The 20,741-nt window shown below is 40.6% G+C and overlaps 1 protein-coding gene across 3 annotated transcripts in view; it reads left to right on the forward strand.

The window, feature by feature from the left end:
• The window catches only part of CRTC1 (CREB regulated transcription coactivator 1), a 363,687-nt gene that overhangs the window by 274,009 nt on the left and 68,937 nt on the right, over positions 1-20,741 (forward strand). Inside the window, exon 15 of one of the 3 annotated variants that reach the window (XR_011020509.1) lies at positions 2,930-4,657. The exons of the other annotated variants lie outside the window; for them this stretch is intronic. The gene's annotated coding sequence lies outside the window, so the exon portion shown is untranslated. Of the gene's footprint in view, positions 1-2,929; positions 4,658-20,741 lie in introns of those variants that run through there. 3 annotated transcript variants of the gene reach the window in all.

The raw sequence follows: 20,741 nt of genomic DNA on the forward strand, positions 1-20,741 counted from the left end.
TGACAGGTGCTCAGAAATGAGAGAGATGCTTCAAAATGGGAAAATTCAATTTTTGCACCATAGTTTGTGAACGCTATAACTTTTACCCAAACCAATAAATATACACTGAATGGGTTTTTTTTAATCAAAAACATGTTTGTCCACATTTTTCGCGCTGCATGTATACAGAAATTTTACTTTATTTGAAAAATGTCAGCACAGAAAGTTAAAAAAATCATTTTTTTGCCAAAATTCATGTCTTTTTTGATGAATATAATAAAAAGTAAAAATCGCAGCAGCAATCAAATAGCACCAAAAGAAAGCTGTATTCGTGACAAGAAAAGGAGGTAAAATTCATTTAGATGGTAGCTTGTATGACTGAGCAATAAACCATTAAAGCTGCAGTGGTCTGAATGGAAAAAAGGCTCTGGTCCTTAAGGGGTGAAAAGACTGCGGTCCTTAAAGAGAACCTGTACTGAGTAAAAATATTTAAAATAAACACATGAGGTAACTTCAAATGAACATTACATAGTTACCTTGCCATCAGTTCCTCTCAGAAGCTCACCATTTTCTTCTGACAATGATCCCTTCCAGTTCTGACAATATTTTGTCAGATCTGAAATCTATCAGTTGCTGTCAGTAAAATATCAGTTGCTGTCAGTTATAGCTGCGAGGAAAACTGATGTACCAGGTAATGTCTATGTTTCCCTATGGCTCAAGTGGGCAATGTTACAGTTTAACTGTGTGCTGACCAGAAAGCTGTTATGGGTAATGGCCTTTTTCAAAATGGAGGACGGAAAATTCCCTTGATCACAGTGAACAAATAGGACGCGGGAGAGGAGAAAGACACTGAGGAGTAGACTACATGGAAGGTAAGTATGACTTGTGTATGCTTATTTCGACTTTTAATGTTCAGTTCAGGTTTTCTTTAAGTGGTTAAGTAAATTCTTGTACTTGCTTCTGTTAGTATTTCAGCTCTGGACACTACAGGGATGGCACACTTAGAGCAGTGGAAAACTCACATCATTGCTGAGGGTGAATCTAAGGATTTTTCTTTGCAGTCACATTGCTGGCAATGAAGAGGAAACTAAGGATCCTAACTAGCCACACTTTACCTACTGTATGTCCTATAGCTACATAGAGGTCAAGTCGCCATCTCTCTGTGGGGAATTTAAACATGACCATTTAGAATAGCCTCTCATTTGAAGTCATTTAAGAGAGGGTAATTGCATACCCTTTTAAACGCTTCAGTTTTAAGTAACTCAGAATTGTATTGCTGGATATACTATGCTTGTATGATATGGATAAATATATATTCTCACCCTTAACATTAAATCATAGCTGCATTTAATGTTCTGTAATTGCAGTGAAAATATATTGTTTAACGGCAACAGGAGTTTGACTGGCACATGTATTGAAGAATGTTGTGTTTCAGGTTTACATGTCTTAAATGTGTTAATGGCTCATGGTAATAATATACTGTGTTGTATATGATAACATATAATGGATCTGTATTTGCAGAATATATAGGGTTTGGGGGGCAGGGTATGACATGTATTGACTTTGCAGAACTGACTACCCCATAACTCAGCAAAATCATAAGCATCAGAACTTACCTAAGTGTGTGTATGTATGTGTGTATATATATATATATATATATATATATATATATATATATATATATATATGTGTGTGTGTATATATATATATATATATATATATATATATATATATATATATACTGAAATACATATATATATATATATATATATACTGAAATACATATATATCACCAATATTCAGAAGTATACTGTATTTAAATTACATTGCATGTCTGTCAAGAACCATTGCGCTGTTGTAAACTGTAAAACTGTATTGCCACATCTCTTTTTCCTTACCCCATACAACCAAAAGGCTTGCGAGAAGATATATTCAGGCTACTTTTTGTATAGAACATTGGAAGTAGTCTTTTACATTTATGATCCTTGATGTTTTAATAATGCTTAAAATGTGCATAAATGTATGTGATATGCAGATAGGTTATGGCTTTGGCTTTACTGTAAATAAATGCAGCCATACCGAAGAATATATTTTTGCTAGATCTACAGAAGTGTAGATTGTTTGCACCTGACACCCCTTGTTAATAGCAAGGTGCAGACTTCAATAGACCTGGAGTTACAATGATCCTTTCACAATAGATAGATGGAAGCTGCTACTGCTGAGCAGTTCATTTATTGAGGTCACATGAAGCATCCGGCCATATGCAGGAAGTTTTCTGCATGAGACTTGATGTTCGAAGTGAACGCTGTGTAATTTCATTGCTTTTTACTGCACAGCTCTCTTAACAAATTGTTCCCTCTGAGTCACACATTTGAGCCAACTATGTTGACCAAGAAAGTCAGAAAACCTGATCTTTATATTTCTTACAGACTGACATCCAAAAAGGAACCAGAAGTTAAGATAGTCCACTATAACAGCCTCCATATAATGCTTTAAGGAGAGTGTGAGCAACTCTCTATAGCTTCTTGGGTGTTAAGTAACTATAGTGATGTGCATGTAAATTTAGTTAGTTTGCCTTCCACATGTATGATTCTTTAATAGCAACTGCATCCTCAATGGATTTTCCCTCTTTGGATAGGGTGCAACAGGATTGCATTTGACATGTGTTGAGTCTACCTAGCTAGATGAGTTGCTTGCTCTGACTTATTTTAGCTTTTCAAATGTGCAGCTTATATTAAAGGGCACAGCTATCATACATATGTGTAAACCTGTATATTTCTTACCAGTTTATTAAATCCTTAAAAAAAAAAACTAAACTTAAATATATTAGGCTAGGTACAACCATCCAAGGGTCGTTGGCCATGCAGGTACCCAAAGTACAATGCAACCTGCAGCTCTGTGAAGAACATTGATGGCCACACCATAATGCATGTTCTTGTTTATGTAATAGGGAGAGTAGAAGGCAAGAAGATTTTCTTGGCACTGCCCTGTCTCAGAGGAAAGTATCGGCCACAAAAATCCCTGGAGTCATTCCAAGATGACAAAGGGAGGCTGGCACTAACCAGGATTGTTTCCTAATACAGTAAGAAATAGTCTATTTGGGTGATCAGTATCTTGTATATCTACTTTGCTTAGTGTATGGTATAGAAATGGAAAGAAGGATGGATTCAATTAATTGAAGTTATTAAATTGGATCTGCCTAGCAGGAGGTCTAGAAAACTGTATTAGAAATGAATGTGAGTCATCCAAACATTTGCAGATTATTTAAGCTTATCACAAGAACTTCTACTTGCAGCCTAAAAATACATTTGCAAACAGACCACCGGATTAATCACATTCAAATCATCTTCAAGGTTGATTACTACATAAAGGTTCTAATTTTCATTACATATGCCTGAGGTGCCTCCATACGCTTATGTGATGCCTTGTGTGTTCTAGGCCAAGGTTACTAGTAAGGGATTGTGGGAAGCAATTCATTCCAGTAATTGTATCTAGAAGAAAAGTCAAATTATTTTGGAGCTATCACTGTATAATGTTACTCTTGACTATATTTAGAATTTATTTTCGACAACACTGTTTTCAGAAATGTTGTCTCCGAACATATGCTGCTTTAGTATTTTGCATTTCAATTTACTTGTATGTTGGGGTGGGTTGTTGGGCTGTGTGGGATACAATGAAGACTGTTGAATATTGCCTACATTTTTGGAAGACAAATGGTAATCTCATAGCTACAGTGTACCTGGATATAAAACTGTGATGTGATGCAAAATGCAAATGGTAACTATGTATTAGCATGAATGTTGAAGGGGGAAGCTGCTTTACTTAGAATTGTGCATCATGTCTACTCTTACAGAAATATTTATGCTGTGTGCATGAAGTATACATGCATAAGCGCCAGAGGCAGAGAGAGTGTCTTTGATATTATGTTCTACAACTGCATGGTAACAGAATAATTTCTACCATTACTCCCTCCCCCCCCCCCCCCCCCCGAAAAAAAAAAGATTCGTAAAAACATGTACAGCCACTGCTTTGATATGTAATTCACTTTTTTTCTTACTTTGAAAGCAGATGTGTACCTGGAATCATGGTACATATTTCTTTAATGTATCCATTACCTGTAACTTTTAGTACTTTATGGAATCTCAAAAACATTAGTATGCAATTTGCGTTCCTTTTGAAACACATGGTATGTCTTAAATGTAATAACTTGCAAAGCTGTAAAATATATATATATATATATTTCTTTAAGAAACTATATAAAGAAAAATCCACTCAAACCAGCATGGTACAAAAATATCCAACTGTATGAGAAAAATACAAAAAGGTCTGAATAAATATTCTAAATATTGAATGTTGATGTGTGAATGAAAATATTTTCCTATGACAATGAGCCTGTCACTGTGAGGTTGCTATGAGAGAGTTAATGTTTTACATGTCTGTTTAAAAAAAAAAGTGCTAGTGTTGTATTATGTATTTTTAGTTCAATATTATTTATACTGCGTAGGCTAGGCATGAATGCATGTGCATTTTCTATGCTGGCACGGCAACATAATTATCTGTGTATTATAAATCATTTTTACCTTTTTAAAGAGATCATTGTGTGAAATTTATATCTTGCAAAACAAACACTATTGTGTCCTCTTCATTTGTGTTTTTTTTTTTTCTTTGTTTTTTTTTTTTTATGGGATTGGGAAATGGTTATTTGTTTTACTGTGGTGTTGTTTGCCTCATTTGTAGGCTTCACAGATTAAAGAAGACTCAAAAATACTAAGGGACTTCCTGTTTTATTGTTTTGCTCACCAGAAATGTGCAGTTTACCTTACACTAAGTATATTGGCGAAATATAAAAATATAGTAAACTAATATGACCAAATACAGCAAGCTTAACTTCAAATAATGCTCCTTGAAACTTGAGATTACCCTTTCTTCAAGATGTTTTTTGTCTGTGTATACTTGATTCTTAACCACTTCACGTCATGCATTGGGGTGCACTTTTCAGCAGAATGGATGTTTATTAAAGTCCTATTTGCACTAATTAGTGTAGAAATAGGACGTATATATACATCCATTTTGCAGGATGTGGTTAAGCTAAGGCCATATCAGCAAAAGTAATCACATCAGGAAATGTAACTCCTTGTTGAACATTGATCTAAAAAGAAAACTTTGCAGTCTTTTTATTGCAAATTAGGTAAATGTCTATGAAGACTTAAATTTCTTGCTCTCATGGTATTCATCTCACTCATTTAGCCTCAGGTCATTCTCCTATCTCTTATATTGCAATTGATTTACTAAAGAAGTCCAGGCTGGTAAGTTAGACGTAAAACTTATCTTACAGCTTTGTTTGGCCAGATTTAAAGAGACTCTGAAGTCTCAAAAAAACCCAAAACCTAAAACCTAAAACGCAGCATACTCATGGCTGAATACTCCTTATAACCCCCTGAAATCCCCTGGGGAAGATTCGTGCAGCGCTTCCGTGTAGAGGCAGAGCTTTGGGCTGTTGCTCTGCCTCTACTCACATCCATCTGCGCTGATCGCCGCCCCTCTGTCTTCTTTCACTGAGAGGGGCAGCGAGAGGCGGCAATCAGTGCTGAAGGACGCAAATGGAGGCAGAGCAACAGCCCAAAGCTCTGCCTCCTTAGGGCAGCAAAATCCACAACCAAGAAAGTCGTGGATTTTTGCCCAGGGATTTTGGGGGGGGTTATAATAAGTATTCAGCAGTGCGTATGCAGCGTTTTAGGTGGCACATTAATACTAAAGAACAATCTGAAATAAAAACTGTGTTTTTTGAGATTTAAGAGTCTCTTTAAATCCTAAAAGCTGTAACATGTATGTCAATTGTATGTATGTATGTCAATTTTGATTAGAATCTGCAGTTGTCTGGAAAGTGTTGCAGATATCTCCTATGCTTTTTTTCTCTGACCTCAAACTACAGCTTATTTAGCTACTGAAAGAGCAGGCCCGAGAATGATTCTATTCTTTTCCTTTCTACCTTTACTTTTAGTAGATGCAGTGCTAACAAGTATTGAGCCTTACCGTAAACATTGAGCTAAGATGCTGTAACTGCCACAATGTCAATGCACTTGCGATGTCTGTCCTGCAGGTTTTTAAGTCCCTGCAAATAGAATTATCATTTGCAGCATTAGTTGCCTCCAAATTCATTTTTGCAATACTGTCATTGGTAGTGTATGTGATGAGGCATTGTCTTGCAACAGGATGGCACCTTTGGATAGCTTTCCTCAATGTTTTCCCTTGATATTTTGCATCCACTTTTGTCACTAAACAGTAATATGGTGCATTGATGGATTAACCCTTTGGGAGCTAGTCCAGGCGCACAAAAAATGGTTGCCATTTGCTTCTGCACTGTCCTTTGCTCACACAATTTCTTTGGCCTGGGGGAACCACTGTGCCTCCATTCCTTATGCTGAAAACACACAGTGCGTTCCCGCACTCGACTTCCCGCTCGATTCCCGTCGATTCGTTTATTTCCAACATGTCCGATTTTCATTGCGATGGATCGTTAGGTCGATTTGGCATACCTTACATGCGAATCGACCTAACGATCCATCAAAATGAAAATCGGACATGTTGGAAATAAACAAATCGACGGGAATCGAGCAGGAAATCGAGTGCAGGAACGCACCGTGTGTATTCTGCATTAGACAGTTTCTTTGTCTCAGGATCGTAACAGTAGATCCTTGTTTCATCACAAGTTACAAGTTTGTCCAGGAAATCTGACACCTTTCTTGCAAAAATTTTCCAAAACAGCCACCGATGTCTCCACATATCTCATCTGTGTTTGTTCAGTTGTCAAAAGTTTCGGGATCCACTTTGTGGCAAGCTTTCTCATTTTCCAAGTCATTTTGGATAATTGCACTAAATTCCCAGCTATATAGCAATACTTTTGGCTGATATTCAGTGGTTCGTCATGATCATGTCATGAATGGCTTTCACATTTGCTGGCATAGAGACAGGCCTTCCATTGGGTTTGCCATATTCAACACAGAAATTACACAAGTTTTTTTGACAATCCAAAGTTTAACTGTTGCATATGAAATGAAGATCCACTGTCACCCAAAGGGACATTTTATTATGGATCTGCTTTGCACCCTTCTCTTGGAGAAACTTTATTATGGTCCCATGCTCTTTGCTCTTCCAAATTATTTCCACTTATTTGGAGATGCTGCCATGTTCACTAATATATATATTCAAACAAAACCTGGTAAATGTCCACCAAAAGCAATGAAAGTCCTTCCGCCTATGGCTTTTTGGATCCCCAGGTTTCCACAGTTTAGGCTCTGCTCAGATTCAACACGTCATATAGAAGAGGGATAAAGAGAGAAAAGAACCAATAGTGTAAATCTGTTTAGCCATTTTAGATGCACCACCACCTTCTCCCCTATCAGAATAACCGTGTTCTCCTTAAACAGTATTGCACCTTATGTGAGCACCTTGACACACTCCCACCGTGTCTGCACTCACCCAGCAAGCCTCCTTTATTCTCCGGAGGTAGGATTGATAGCATATGAAGGATAATTAAGCAGGTTCCAATATTCCAGCTCCAGTCAATAACACTGAGTGACTAAAAGATTTCCATATAGTGTAAAACCATTTAATCCTAAAATATAAAAAAATTCAGACCGCACTCACAATTGGTTGACTTGGGAATAGCGCTTATAACATCGTTGGGTCACCTTGAATCCCCGCGTCACCGCTTGCCTAGTCTAATACTTCCGCATATGCCGACAGCGTCTAGTGTAGCTCCACCCTATGCATTTCGTCAGAGGTATGACTCATCAGGGGCTGACGCTAGACGCTACATTGGCCATTCATATAGTGTCATTCTACCATTCTACTCCTCCCCTCCGTCAACAACTTTCTTGTTCTTGCACAGGGCTCACAAACAGTGTGGGCAGCCACGCGGAAAGTGCGCATGTCCGCGGACTTGTGTTTTTGTCCCTCTCATCTCGAAGCAACTACCTATATTCACTAGTTGGACACATCCAATGTGCATATGCGTACCAACATAATTCAAAACTCGCTATGGTTCTCCTTAAAGGGCTCAAACTGCGCTACCCTGTCAAAGTGAAAGAATACATAAAAAACAATAAAAGTAAAAATATATATATAAAAAAGGTTCTTATAAAAAAAACGCAATTCTCAGCAGACAACTGTCAGAATGGTCATTTACAGATCCACACTATACATGGTTTTTATGCATCGTGACCCCTCCTCCCCTACTTGCCTTTAATCATTCCTTATAAAGCAATTCACATCAAAATCTGCATTCAGACCAGCAGGTATCAATGTTTCCAGATTAAAGATCCACATTCCTTCTTTTTTTTAAAATTTCTCTTACTCTGTTGCAACCCCTCCATGAACATATACATTTTTCCACCCCACAGAAGTACATTTGGCTTGGGTCACACCGATGTTTCAATTTATCTCTCTCTCTTTCCTCCTTTTACTCTCTTAGCTATCCTTTCTCTCTCTCTCTCTTTCTCTCTCTCGTTCTCTTTCCACTCCTTTCCAGGACACACTGCGGGGCATCTGGAACTGCTGCGGAGCTGTGCGAGCACCGTCGGTAGTCGGCAGGCTGCTCCCCTCACATAGCATTCCAGACTTCCCCACGCGTCCTTCACTATAGTTATGTGCTGTATGTATATATAGGTAATGCTTACTTTGTACTTACTGTACCTGATTGTATGTGTTGTAGGATCGCATGTATGTGTTGTACCATCACCGACCCTGTATGAGCCAAAAACAATTCCGGGTACAACCCCCGTTGTACTTGGCGAAATAAACGATTCTGATTTAAAGTGCATGGAAAGGCTATGATGTTCAAAACCTTTTTTTAATATTATTTATGTGCTCCCCTACTCTTTCTTTTAGTGATCTGGTGGTGCAGCCCACATACTGTATGCCGCAACTACATCATATCACATTAATTACTCCTACTGTAGCACAAGTGATACATTTTACTAACCCTTCCATTTGTATTTGATTGTATACTTACCTTTCTTTCGCTATTAGATTCTCTACAACATTTACAGTTCCTACAGGGGAAGAAACCAGGGGTTTGCCAACCTACTAGCTGTCCTTTTATTGGAGGGGCCACACAACTTGGTGCGATGAGATTTTTTAAATGTGGGGCTTTCCTGTAGATAAAGGAAGGTCAATCGGGAAGTACATTCCCCAGGATGTGATCACCCTGAAGAATGCTCCAATGTCTATGGAAAATTCTTTCCATCTGTTTAAACTGGGAAGAGAACTCCGAGACAAAGGCAAAGGGCCCCTTTCCACTACTAAGTGATGCGAATGCTGCTACCTAGCCGCATCGCATCACTTCCGCATCTCCCGATGCGGAAGTGAATTGAAGAGATGGGACGCGGATGCGGGCGTGCGAGAATCTTCTCGGATCGCTCCTCACAACATGCACGCAGTGGAAACTGTTCCATTGCCATGCATGTGTTTCAGGACACCCGCGGTGCGATGCGGCTATCGCACCACTCCTAGTGGAAACAGCTCAAAGGGTTTTTGTTCACCCTTATTACCTCCTCTTTCCCCAAAAACTAATGTATCGCGGTCTACTTCGGCTACTTCCTGTTGCAATTCATCCAACCAACTTTCCTCATATCCCTTTTCCAAGCATCTGTTTTTGATAACATCAGATTGTTCAAAATAGCTCGATAAATCTGAGCAATTTATCAAAACTCGCATAAATTGTCCCTTTGGGACTTCTTTTAACCACTTGCCGACCGCCTACTTCATATTGGCGGCGGCAAAGTGGCAGCCCCAGGACCACGTAACGCAGATTGGCGTCAGGTCCTGGGGCACTCTCTGGCCGGGGATCGCGCGCTGGGATGCGCGCGCATTCACGGCAATAGGCTCCGCCCACCCGCGACGTCAACCCGCCGGCCAATCGGAAGCGCCGGCGGGTTGTTAACCCGACGATCCCCGGATAGGAAGCGTATAATACGCTTTGTAATGTTTACAAAGTGTATTATACAGGCTGCCTCCTGCCCTGGTGGTCCCAGTGTCCGAGGGACCACCAGGGCAGGCTGCAGCCACCCTAGTCTGCACCCAAACACACTGATCTGCCCCCCCTGCCCCCTGATCGCCCACAGTACCCCTCAGACCCCCCCCTGCCCACCCCCCAGACCACCATTTGCACACAATCACCCCCCTAATCACCCATCAATCACTCCCTGTCACTATCTGTCAACGCTATTTTTTTTTTTAGTCCCTAAACTGCCCCCTGCTCCCTCCTGATCACCCCCCCACCCCTCAGATTCTCCCCAGACCCTCCCTCCCCTGTGTACTGTATGCATCTATCCCCCCTGATCACCTGTCAATCACCCGTCAATCACCCCCTGTCACTGCCACCCATCAATCAGCCCCTAACCTGCCCCTTGCGGGCAATCTGATCACCCACCCACACCAATAGATCGCCCGCAGATCCGACATCAGATCACCTCCCAAATCCATCGTTTACATCTATTCTCTCCTCTAAACACCCACTAATTACCCATCAATCACCCATCAATCACCACCTGTCACTGTTACCCATCAGATTAGACCCTTGCGGGCACCCAATCGCCCGCCCACACGCTCAGATTGCCCTCAACCCCCCCCTTATCGATTCGCCAGTGCATTATTTACATCCGTTCTTCCCTGTAATAACCCACTGATCACCTGTCAATCACCCCCTGTCACTGCCACCCATCAATCACCCCCTGTCACTGCCACCCATCAATCAGCCCCTAACCTGCCCCTTGCGGGCAATCTGATCACCCACCCACACCAATAGATCGCCCGCAGATCCGACATCAGATCACCTCCCAAGCGCAGTGTTTACATCTATTCTCTCCTCTAAACACCCACTAATTACCCATCAATCACCCCCTATCACCACCTGTCACTGTTACCCATCAGATTAGACCCTAATCTGCCCCTTGCAGGCACCCAATCACCCGCCCACACGCTCAGATTGCCCTCAGACCCCCCCCTTATCAATTCGCCAGTGCAATATTTACATCTGTTATTCCCTGTAATAACCCACTGATCACCTGTCAATCACCCATCAATCACCCCCTGTCACTGCCACCCATCAATCACCCCCTGTCACTGCCACCCATCAATCAGCCCCTAACCTGCCCCTTGCGGGCAATCTGATCACCCACCCACACCAATAGATCGCCCGCAGATCCGACATCAGATCACCTCCCAAGTGCAGTGTTTACATCTCTTCTCTCCTCTAAACACCCACTAATTACCCATCAATCACCCCCTATCACCACCTGTCACTGTTACCCATCAGATTAGACCCTAATCTGCCCCTTGCGGGCACCCAATCACCCGCCCACACCTCAGAACGCCCTCAGACCCCAGCCCTGATCACCTCGCTAGTGCATTGCTTGCATCTATTTCCCCCCTCTAATCACACCTTGAGACACCCATAAATCACCCCCTAGCACACCTACCCATCAGATCAGGCCCTAATTTGCCCCGTGTGGGCTCCTGATCACTCGGCCAAACCCTCAGATCCCCCTCAGACCCCCTTCCGATCACCTCCCCAGTGCATTGATTGCATCTATTTTCCCCTCTAACCGCCCCCTGAGACACCCATCAATTACCTCCTGTCACCCCCCTAGCACTCCTATCCATCAGATCAGGCCCAATACATCCTGTCATCTAAGAGGCCACCCTGCTTATGACCGTTTCCACAAAATTCGCCCCCTCATAGACCACCTGTCATCAAAATTTGCAGATGCTTATACCCCTGAACAGTCATTTTGAGAAATTTGGTTTCCAGACTACTCACAGTTTTGGGCCCGTAAAATGCCAGGGCAGTATAGGAACCCCACAAGTGACCCCATTTTAGAAAGAAGACACCCCAAGGTATTCTGTTAGGTGTATGATGAGTTCATAGAAGATTTTATTTTTTGTCAAAAGTTAGCGGAAATTGGATTTTATTGTTTTTTTCACAAAGTGTCATTTTTCACTAACTTGTGACAAAAAATAAAATCTTCTATGAACTCACCATACCCCTAACGGAATACCTTGGGGTGTCGTCTTTCTAAAATGGGGTCACTTGTGGGGTTCCTATACTGCCCTGGCATTTTAGGGGCCCTAAACCGTGGGGAGTAGTCTAGAAAACAAATGCCTCAAAATGACCTGTGAATAGGACGTTGGGGCCCTTAGCGCACCTAGGCTGCAAAAAAGTGTCACACATGTAGTATCGCCATACTCAGGAGAAGTAGTATAATGTGTTTTGTGGTGTATTTTTACACATACCCATGCTGGGTGGGAGAAATCTCTCTGTAAATGGACAATTGTGTGTAAAAAAAATCAAAAATGTGTCATTTACAGAGATATTTCTCCCACCCAGCATGGTTATATGTAAAAATACACCACAAAACACATTATACTACTTCTGAGTACGGCGATACCACATGTGTGACACTTTTTTGCAGCCTAACTGTGCTAAGGGGCCCAAAGTCCAATGAGTACCTTTAGGATTTCACAGGTCATTTTGAGACATTTGGGTTCAAGACTACTCCTCACGGTTTAGGGCCCCTAAAATGCCAGGGCAGTATTGGAACCCCACAAATGACCCCATTCTAGAAAGAAGACACCCCAAGGTATTCCGTTAGGAGTATGGTGAGTTCATAGAAGATTTTATTTTTTGTCACAAGTTAGCGGAAATTGATATGTATTGTTTTTTTTTTTCACAAAGTGTCATTTTCCGCTAACTTGTGACAAAAAAAAAATCTTCTATGAACTCACCATACCCCTAACGGAATACCTTGGGGTGTCTTCTTTCTAAAATGGGGTCACTTGTGGGGTTCCTATACTGCCCTGGCATTTTAGGGGCCCTAAACCGTGAGGAGTAGTCTAGAATCCAAATGCCTCAAAATGACCTGTGAATAGGACGTTAGGCCCCTTAGCGCACCTAGGTTGCAAAAAAGTGTCACACATGTGGTATCGCCGTACTCAGAAGAAGTAGTATAATGTGTTTTGAGGTGTATTTTTATACATACCCATGCTGGGTGGGAGAAATCTCTCTGTAAATGGACAATTGTGTGTAAAAAAAATCAAATAATTGTCATTTACAGAGATATTTCTCCCACCTAGCATCTGTATGTGTAAAAATACACCCCAAAACACATTATACTACTTCTCCTGAGTACGGCGGTACCACATGTGTGGCACTTTTTTGCACCCTAAGTGCGCTAAGGGGCCCAAAGTCCAATGAGTACCTTTAGGATTTCACAGGTCATTTTGCGACATTTGGTTTCAAGACTACTCCTCACGGTTTAGGGCCACTAAAATGCCAGGGCAGTATAGGAACCCCACAAATGACCCCATTTTAGAAAGAAGACACCCCAAGGTATTCCGTTAGGAGTATGGTGAGTTCATAGAAGATTGTATTTTTGTCACAAGTTAGCAGAAAATGACACTTTGTGAAAAAAAACAATTCAAATCAATTTCCGCTAACTTGTGACAAAAAAAAAAAATCTTCTATGAACTCACCATCCTCCTAATGGAATACCTTGGGGTGTCTTCTTTCTAAAATGGGGTAATTTGTGGGATTCCTATACTGTCCTGGCATTTTAGGGGCCCTAAACCGTGAGGAGCAGTCTTGAAACGAAATTTCTCAAAATGACCTGTGAAATCCTAAAGGTACTCATTGGACTTTGGGCCCCTTAGCGCAGTTAGGGTGCAAAAAAGTGCCACACATGTGGTATCGCCGTACTCAGGAGAAGTAGTATAATGTGTTTTGGGGTGTATTTTTCCACATACCCATGCTGAGTGGGAGAAATATCTCTATAAATTGACAATTGTGTGTTAAAAAAATAAAACAATTGTCATTTACGGAGATATTTCTCCCACCCAGAATGGGTATGTGTAAAAATACACCCCAAAACACATTATACTACTTCTCCTGAGTACGGCAATACCACATGTGTGGCACTTTTTTGCAGCCTAACTGCGCTAAGGGGCCCAAAGTCCAATGAGCATCTTTACGCTTTACAGGGGTGCTTACAATTAGGCACCCCCCAAAATGCCAGGACAGTGAACACACCCCACAAATGACCCCATTTTAGGAAGTAGACACTTCAAGGTATTCAGAGAGTAGCATAGTGAGTCCGTGGCAGATTTCATTTTTTTTTGTCGCAAGTTAGAAGAAATGGAAACTTTTTTTTTTTTTTTTTTTGTTACAAAGTGTCATTTTCCGCTAACTTGTGACAAAAAATAAAATCTTCTATGAACTCACCATGCCTCTCACTGAATACTTTGGGATGTCTTCTTTCCAAAATGGGGTCATTTGGGGGGGGATTTGTACTATCCTGGAATTTTAGCCCCTCATGAAACCTGACAGGTGCGCAGAAAAGTCAGAGATGCTTGAAAATGGGAAAATTCACTTTTGGCACCATAGTTTGTAAACGCTATAACTTTTACCCAATCCAATAAATATACACTGAATGGTTGTTTTTTTTTTATCAAAGACATGTAGCAGAATAACTTTCGCGCTCAAATGTATAGGAAATTTTACTTTATTTGAAAAATGTCAGCACAGAAAGTTAAAAGTCATTTTTTTGACAAAATTCATGTCTTTTTTGATGAATATAATAAAAAGTAAAACTCGCAGCAGCAATCAAATAGCACCGAAAGAAAGCTGTATTAGTGACAAGAAAAGGAGGTAAAATTCATTTAGGTGGTAGGTTGTATGACTGAGCATTAAACCGTGAAAGCTGCAGTGGTCCGAATGGAAAAAAAGGCTCTGGTCCTTAAGGGGTTTTATGACTGCAGTCCTTAAGTGGTTAAGCACTTTGGGTGATGCCAACTCCGTGTATCGATAAAACCATTTCGGTCCGTTGGTTTGAAAAAACATTTGGTCTTAAAACCCGATTGATCCCTATGGATGTCCAGATCCAGGAAATGGATATGCGTCTGGTTGCACTCGGCTGTCAACTGGATGTTGGGCCTTATCCGATTTATCTCCTCAATGAAATCATGGAAACTTACCTCATCTCCTGCCCAGAAGATCAATAGGTCGTCTATATACCTCCGCCATAGTCGCACTTTTTCTCCCCCAATTTTGATGGCCTCCTCCTCCCACTGAGCCATATACATATTTGCCAGGCTAGGTGCGAAGGACGAGCCCATAGCACAGCCGAAGATCTGTCTAAAGAAATCCCCTTTATGCCAAAAATAGTTTTTTTTTTTTAATGCGAACTCCAATAAATCCGTTAGAAATCCAATAAAGGGAGTGGATAGGTTGCTGTCTCTTGCTAGGAAGGAACGTACTACCTCTATACTTTCATCATGCGGAATGTTGGTATATAATGACCCCACGTCCGCTGTAGCCATTAAGATATCTCCCTCTATTTCCAGTTTTTCCAGTAATTGTGCAGTGTGTTTTGTATCTAGTAAAATTCTTGGTAGAGTTCTAACATTAGGCTGGAGAAAAGAATTAATGTATTAGCCTAACCGATGTGTGATAGGGACAACACCACTTAAAGAGAACCTGAACTGAAAATAAAAAGTCAAAATAACTATACACAGGTCATACTTGCCTCATGTGCAGTCTACTGCTCAATCTATTTCTCCTCTCCTGCGTCCCATTTGTCCACTGTGATCAAATGAATTTGCTGTCCTCCATTTTAAAAATGGCCTTTACCCCATAACAGCTTCCTGGTCAGCACACGGTTAAACTGTAATATCACCCATTTGAGCCATGGGGAAACATGGACATTACCTTGCACATTCAGTTGTAACTGACAGCAGCTGATATATACAGTAACTGACAGCAACTGGTATAGTTCAGTTCTGACAAAATATTGTCAGAACTGGAAGGGATCACTGTAAGAAGAACATGGTGAGCTTCTGAGAGGAACTGACAGTGAGGTTAGTATGTAATATTCATTTGCAGCTACGTCCTGTGTTTATTTTAAATAATTTTACTCACTTCAGGTTCCCTTTAAGATTGGGCGCCCCGGTGGTTCAGTAAGGCTCTTGTGAATTTTAGGTAGCTGATAGACCACAGGGACCCTGGGCGCAGATGGCACCAAGTATCCTATTGTGGCCCTATCAACCAAACTAGTCATCAGACCTTCATCCAACATTGTCAAATCACGTTTGATCTGTACCGTAGGGTCACCCGTTAGTTTTTCGTATGTTTGTTCATTGTTCATCATAGACAAGCCTATCTAGCTCTTTGAAATACTGGTTTTTCCTAACACCACCTCCCCGCCCCTTTTGTCCGCAGCGCGGATCACCAGGTCTTTATCTTTGATTAAACTTTCCACTGTACTTTTCTCCTAATTATGTTTCTTGATCTCAATCCTCTTCAGATCATTTAACCAGTTCGGCCTTTCTGGAGGAGCTTTCTCGTCCAGAAGGGCACTGCAGCTTTCCCTGCGTGGCGCGCGCGATCGGGCCCGCGCGCGCACCCGCCGCTAGCCCCCCGATCAGTGAATGGGAATATAATTCCCATTCACCGATCTAACTTCCCCGCAGAAATACCGACGCTTTCTATTCAGAGAGCGTGGTATTTATGCCCCCAGGAAACCTCTCCCCTGCATTTAAGTTCCTGGATGCGAGATCGGTCGCATCCAGGACTTTTTTCACTGTGGCCATCTTGTGGCCAAATAGTAAACTGCACCGACATACATTTTAAAATAAACAATTATACTATTTTACATTTAAAATAGGCAGTTTCCCTCCCACACCAAAAATTACCCACATACATTTTTTATTAAAAATAAATAAAAAAAATACAAAAAAAAAAAAACAACAAATAGTTACCCAAGGGTCTAAACTTTTTAAATATGCATGTCAAGAGAGTATGATGTTATATTATTTAAAATTATAAGCTTATAAATAGTGATGGACGCAAATTGAAAAAATGCACCTTTATTTCTAAATGAAATATCGGCACCATAAATTGTGATAGGGACATCGTTTAAACGGTGTAATAACCGGGACAGATGGGCAAATAAAATACATGGGTTTTAATTATGGTAGCGTATATTCATTTCAAACTATAATGGCCAAAAACTGAGAAATAATGAATTTTTTTCATTTCTTTCTTAATCTTCCTGTTAAAATGGATTTAGAAAAAAATAATTCTTAGCAAAATGTACTACCCAAACAAAGCCTAATTAGTGGCGGAAAAAACAAGATATAGCTCAATTCATTGTGATAAGTAGCAATAAAGTTATAGACAAATGAATGGGAGGTGAACGTTGCTCGGATGCGTGAGATTTTCGGCACTGCGGTGCTGAACCGGTTAACACTCTATCTTTAAAGATTTCTACAGCATGAAGGTTAGAGGAATTCTGAGGGTTGAAAACTGAGGCATTTCTGAATGCGGGTATTTGGTTTACTCTATTTGTTGGTCCTTCCTTCTGGATGAAATATTTTTTAACATTTGATTTTCTAGTGTATTTATAAACATCAATAAATGTCTGAAATTTATTCAGACCTTTTTAGGGGCATACTACCCTTTGCCTTTGTCTCTAAATTCTCTTCCCAATTTAGACAGATGGAAAGAATTTTCCATAGACATTGGAGCATACTTCAGGGTGATCACATCTTGAGGAATGTACTTCCCGATAGACCTTCCTTTATCTACAGGAAAGCCCCAAATTTAAAAAATCTCATCGCACCAAGTTGTGTGGCCCCTCCAATAAAAGGACAGCTAGTAGGTTGGCAAACCCCTGGTTTCTTCCCCTGTAGGAACTGTAAATGTTGTAGAGAATCTAGTAGCGAAAGAAAGGTAAGTATACAATCAAATACAAATGGAAAGGTTAGTAAAATTAGGCAATTTATCACTTGTGCTACAGTAGGAGTAATTAATGTGATATGGTGTAGTTGCGGCCTACAGTATGTGGGCCGCACCACCAGATCACTAAAAGAAAGAGTAGGGGCGCACATAAATAATATTAAAAAAATATTTTGAATATCATAGCCTTTCCATGCACTTTAAATTGAAACATCGGTGTGACCCAAGCCAAATGTACTTCTGTGGGGTGAAAAAATGTATATGTTCATGGAGGGGTTGCAACAGAGTAAGAGAAGTTTCAAAAAAAGAAGGAATGTGGATCTTTAATCTAGAAACATTGATACCTGCTGGTCTGAATGCGGATTTTGATGTGAATTGCTTTATAAGGAATGATTAAAGGCAAGAAGGGGAGGAGGGGTCACAATGCATAAAAACAATGTATATTGTGGATCTGTAAATGACCATTCTGACAGTTGTCCGCTGAGAATTGCGGGGTTTTTTTATAATAACCTTTTTTATATATATTTTTACTTTTATTTTTGTTTTTTTTTATGTATTCTTTCACTTTGACAGGGTAGCACAGTTTGAGCCCTTTAAGGAGAACCATAGCGAGTTTTGAATTATGTTGGTACGCATATGCACATTGGATGCGTCCAACTAGTGAATATAGGTAGTTGCTTCGAGATGAGAGGGACAAAAACACAAGTCCGCGGACATGCGCACTTTCCTCGTGGCTGCCCACACTGTTTGTGAGCCCTGTGCAAGAACAAGAAAGTTGTTGACGGAGGGGAGGAGTAGAATGACATTATATGAATGGCCAATGTAGCGTCTAGCGTCAGCCCCTGATGAGTCATACCTCTGACGAAATGCATAGGGTGGAGCTACCCTAGACGCTGTCGGCATATGCGGAAGTATTAGACTAGGCAAGCGGTGACGCGGGGATTCAAGGTGACCCAACGATGTTATAAGCGCTATTCCCAAGTCAACCAATTGTGAGTGCAGTCTGAACTTTTAATATTTTATGATTAAATAGTTTTACACTATATGGAATTCTTTTAGTCACGCAGTGTTATTGACTGAGGCTGGAATATTGGAACCTGCTTAATTATCCTTCATATGCTATCAATCCTACCTCCGGAGAATAAAGGAGGCTTGCTGGGTGAGTGCAGACACGGTGGGGGTGTGTCAAGGTGCTCACATAAGGTGCAATACCGTTAAAGGAGAACACGGTTATTCTGTTGGGGTGAAGGTGGTGGTGAATCTAAAATGGCTAAACAGATTTACACTATTGGTTCTTTTCTCTCTTTATCCCTCTTCTATATGACGTGTTGAATCTGAGCAGAGCCTAAACTGTGGAAACCTGGGGATCCAACAAGCCATAGGCGGAAGGACTTTCATTGCTTTTGGTGGACATTTACCAGGTTTTGTTTGACTTTTAGCTAACCAGGTTGTGGAGCGCTGCTTGGTTTGGGAAATATATATATGTCACTATCTTACATCAGATGGTTCAAAAGTGTGCACCACGCATATAAGAAGTGTTTATTGTAATTCCTTTCCATATACGCAATTGTTTTATTCTTTCTTATAGATATAGATAGATATAATATACATATACTGTATGTATGTATGTGTTAAAAATCATAGGTAGTTGATTATTGCATCATTAAATATACTGTAGACATATAGGCCAGTACGTACTTTATTTTTATTTATTTTTTCAGGTTAAGGCTCAATACTTGTCAGCACCCCCCCCCCCCCCCCCTCTTAATAAGCTTGAGGATGCTTTACCTCTTCTGATCCACACTGAAACACCAAAATAGGTTGAGTAAAGAAATCATCCCAAAATGACGGATGAGGTCATGTGGCTTACTGTAAGTGTGATTTTCCACTACACAGGGTTTTCTTCATACTAAAAACACATGAGATATTTTAGCCCTTGTTAAATCAATTGCCCATCTCCATCTAATGCATTTTTTCACTTGTATAAAAAAATGGTAGCTGCCTTACTGAGCTCATGCTAATTTTCTTCATAACTGCTACTGTTGAAAAGGATACACATGCACATGTGGCTATATGCAATTTACTTTTTCGCCTGAGTTTTCTCCTAGGAGATAATGTTTCATCTTTGATTTAAAATAACTTTTTAGCACTTTGCAATGGAAAAAGTACCAAAAAGTAGGTGAAAAAGTACTGTGAAAATTATTCTGAGTATTTTCTTGCTTGCTGGTGGTTTAAAGGGCATTTTATTTACAAGTTGTGAAAATATTACCTAGGAGAAAATTCAGGTAAAAAGGTGAATTGCATATGGCCCATGGTGTCTGCAGGAAAAAATGTGCAAACTCAATGTGCAGGTAGAATGCACCCTATGTGAGCTGTTTTGAAAACACATGCAATGGAAACTGAGGCACCAGCAGAGTAAAAATTGTTCATAGGTAAAAACAGATAAAAGTTTGGGGGCAAGGGTGGACTTACCTCCCCAAAACCAAACACAGCCACTATGTATGCTTTAAACAAGATTTAATTCGTACTCCAGAACAAATGCAACGCGTTTTGCGGGTCTCTAGCCCACTTCTTCAGGCAATAATAACTTCTGAGTTGCTCCTACCTATATTATTGCCTGAGGAAGCGGGCTAGAGACCCGCGAAACGCGTTGCATTTGTTCTGGAGTATGAATTAAATCTTGTTTAAAGGATACCCCAACTGAAATGTGACATAATGAGATAGACATGTGTATGTACAGTGCCTAGCACACAGATAACTATGCTGTGTTCCTTTTTTTCTTTCTCTGCCTGAAAGAGTTAAATATCAGGTATGTAAGTGGCTGACTCAGTCCTGACTCAGACAGGAAGTGACTACAGTGTGACCCTCACTGATGAGAAATTCCCCTTTTTTACCTCTTTCTTGCTCTCAGAAGCCATTTTCTGCTAGGAAAGTGTTTTATAGTTGGAATTTCTTATCAGTGAGAGTCACA

The sequence above is a fragment of the Hyperolius riggenbachi genome, chromosome 1 (genome assembly GCF_040937935.1).
Source record: "Hyperolius riggenbachi isolate aHypRig1 chromosome 1, aHypRig1.pri, whole genome shotgun sequence".
NCBI lineage: Eukaryota > Metazoa > Chordata > Amphibia > Anura > Hyperoliidae > Hyperolius > Hyperolius riggenbachi.